This window comes from Peromyscus maniculatus, chromosome 3 (assembly GCF_049852395.1).
Source record: "Peromyscus maniculatus bairdii isolate BWxNUB_F1_BW_parent chromosome 3, HU_Pman_BW_mat_3.1, whole genome shotgun sequence".
Classification (NCBI taxonomy): Eukaryota; Metazoa; Chordata; class Mammalia; order Rodentia; family Cricetidae; genus Peromyscus; species Peromyscus maniculatus.
The window spans coordinates 51,280,294-51,283,930 of NC_134854.1; positions in this window are offsets into that span (position 1 = coordinate 51,280,294).

Genomic DNA, 3,637 nt, shown 5'->3' on the forward strand with positions numbered 1-3,637 from the left:
TGACAAGGAAAGCTGAGGCCCAGAACAGTGCCACCAGGTAGAGAAATGCAATGGGGGGTAAATGGGCCCAGAGGGAAGGCAGAGAGAAGACAAGGCTGCCAGACTGGCTGATCAGGGAAATTAGCTCTTCACCAGGGCCCTCTTCACTCTTCCTGCCCAGCAGGACCAGAGATTGTTGGCAGCACTCAAGGATATTTTAATCTTGGTAACCCCTGAAACATTCCCCCCTTTCTCTGATCAAGCCATATTGCCTTAGTTGTCTGGGTCTTCCCCACCATTATATTATATGTCAAGTGTCCTGACCACTTGTAAATTGTCTTTGTGATTGTGGGATATAGAACTGCAATAAGCCAAGATTATTCTTGAAGAAGAGGATGGCACGTACCCATACCATAGAGGTAAAACTGGATGTAATCTGTGGTGACCTTTTGGTTGTCTTCCTACCAAGAGACACAAACCTCCAAAAGGATGTGATTCGGAAAGGGTCTCTTGCTGCTTTACTATAGAACACGTCATCTGTACTAGAAACGAAGCTTTCAACAAAGTAAATTTGAAGCTTGTATAGGCGAAGAGTAATTGATAATCAGGCATGACTCAGATAGAGTGTCAGAGTGAGCAGTAAGCTCTCCTCGGCTGACTGCTACAGTACCAAGAAAGCACTCGATGGGTTACAGCTAGACCCTTGCCTTCTGTAGGAATGTCCCGTTGGGCTGTCTCTAGTTATCTTACCTAAGCAGCTGGCTGACTGTGATTGGCTGAGGCTCAATGTTAGAGGGTTTTCTTTCTTTTGTTGTTGTTTGTTCTAATCAGGTTACAGGAAATGCCTCCAAGAGTTCTCTTTGCTTCTCTGACGGCTCCAGGTACAGAGACAACCTCAGGCGAATCATCTTCTTTCTCATTCTTCGATGCTAAGAGTAACTGGGTGACAAAGACTTCACTGAGGCATACATAGAAATCAGCTAGGGACTTGAATAAGGTCACTTTGCTTTTTAAAGAGAAACTGAGTCTATGACACCCAGGCTAGTCCCAAAATCCTGGGTATAAGGGAACCTCCTGGAACTGAATTGTGGCAGTGCAAGCCTATAATCTTGGCACTTTAGAGGTTGACAGGGAGATCACCAACTTGAGGCCAACTTGGCCTATATCACACAACCCTGTCTCTATAAACCACAGTGACTATTATGACTCTATATGTTCCTGACTAACAATCAGTCCTGTACAAGAAAATAGGGAGATACTCTTTGCTGCTCATCAGCTGGACAGATTAGGACTGTTCACAGCTAGTGTCAGCAAGCAAGCAGAGAAACAAGGGTTTTCAAAGAAAGGCTACTCAAAAATTGGTACCATCTTTGGGGAACAAGGTAAGTAAAGCATGGGCATAAAGGCTCGGCTTTGAGACACAAACTCAAGCCTTGGTATTAAGTAGTGGTAGTCTGTGGAACCCAAGATTCTTTATACCGGTACTCAAGGAGACAAACATATTCATTACAAGACTTGTTGTAAAAGAAGAAACAAGAAAGAAGGAAAACAATGACCACCGGTGGAAGGGTAAATAGCTAAGCGTCATTACGCTCACTAAACATTAAATGTTACATTCCTTTAAAGCGGTCTGTGCACTTATAGACACTTCTGGATCATGCAAAATCATTCTTTATCCTGTTTACGGGTATTTGCATCCACTAATTGTATGCATAAAAGTGCATAGGGAATAATAACCACGGGATTTACCTGGGGAGGAGAAAAGCAGCAGGGGCGCTTCAAACATGTCCTTTGTTTTCTTTTTAGAAATGTATTTGAAGCAAATAGGTAAGGTGGCAATGGTTGAGAGGTGTTTGCCTTGGAAATTAGCAGCTGAGTTTTTGTGCTGGAAATATTTCAGTTAAAAAAAAAAAGAACGAGAAAGAAATGCAAGGCAGATACTAGAACAGAAACAGGCTACCTTCAAAAGAAAAGGAAACACAAAGCCTGTCAGACAGGGAAAAGACATATTGGCCAGAAAAATGGCCGGCACAGGCATCAGATGCCACGGCTTCAATGCTGTAAGCGCTGTAAGCCACTGTCTGCCTTCCAGTTCATTAAGCCAGTCTCTTTCTGCATTTGATAGATCAGAGAAAAGAATAAAAGCCTTTGATGCTAAACTTTATTCAAGCCCCAGAGTACTTGAAGCATGAACATGCCCAGAGGGAAGTGCTTAGATGCAATTCTTTAGTCAACAAATAACAACGTTTATCTCACACTTACTTCATAGTGAGCATGTGTGGCACTGTGTCAAGAGCTTTGTAAGGATTATTTCAGTCCACCTTCACAACAGTCCCACGAGCTAGACAGCATTATTATTCTTATTTTACCAAGGAGAAAACCAAGGCTGGTGGCAGGCGGGTAAGCAGTGGAGCTGGGATGCTAACTGAGCACTTGACCTACAAAGACAGCGCTCTAAACCACCTTCCAATGTGCCCAGCACAGTTTGGTGCTAAGAGTTCTGGACCCTATCCTGTTGTAAACAAGAAGCTACTGATGTGGGGCTGGAGAGATGGCTCAGTGGTTAAGAATACTGGCTGCTTTTCCAGAGGCTCCAGATTCAATTCCCAGACCCTACACGGAGTCTCACAACCATCTGTAACTCCAGTTTCAAGGTATCTGACACCCTCTTCTGGCCTCTGTGAGCACCAAGCAATCACATGATACAAAGACATACATTTAGGCAAAATACCCACACATTAAATCAACAATTTTTTTTTTAAAAAAAGAAAATTACTGCTGTGCCAATTCTACTTCACAGAATCCTGTTTATTTGGTAGAATATTTATATAAAGTCTTAAAATTTACCATAATGTTTAACCATGTAAACCGTGTACATATGGTAACAGAGCAAATGGGTGAATGGAAATGGAGCATATTTAAATTAAACATTCCCTTTGCCCTGCACTGGGACATTGGATGACCTGTGCTGACTTTGATTTTCTCCACTTTGTCCTCTCATTTACTCTCTACTCAACTAGGCATGGTCTTTCCAAGTCTGAAGACAGAGGAGGGGGAAGTGCTAAGAGACAGGAAAGACTTAATGTAGTACAGTATCATTTAATCCATCATAGTCTGTTCTGGATTAGCAGTAACCTTGTTTCCATCCCTCCCCACTCCTCCATGCTATTACTGTCATAACATGCAGCATATGTGCATTGAGCCAGGTTTTGTTGTGATTTTGAAACAGGTTCTGGCCATGTAGCTCAGATTTACCTGGAACTCACTATAGGCCGGGCAGCCTTGAAGTCACCATGCTGCTTCAGCCTTTCAATGATAAGATTACAGTCATGCATCACCTACATCTGGATCTAACCAATGCTATTGTAAATGCTGCTTGCCTGCTTCCTTCTTTCTTTCTCTTTTTATTCCTTCCTTCCTCCCTCCCTACCTTTCTTTCTTCCTTAATTTCCTTCTTTCTTTCTTAATTTCCTTCCTTCCTTCCTTCTTTCTTTCTTCTTTCCTTCCTTCCTTCCTTCCTTCTTTTCTTCCTTTCTTATTTGGGCTTTTTGTGACAAGGCCTCTCTATGTGGATCTGGCTGTCCTGTAACTTACTATCTAGCCCAGTCTGGCCTCCCCTTCCTCTCTGCACCCCTGTCTGTGGATCACACAGACCTTC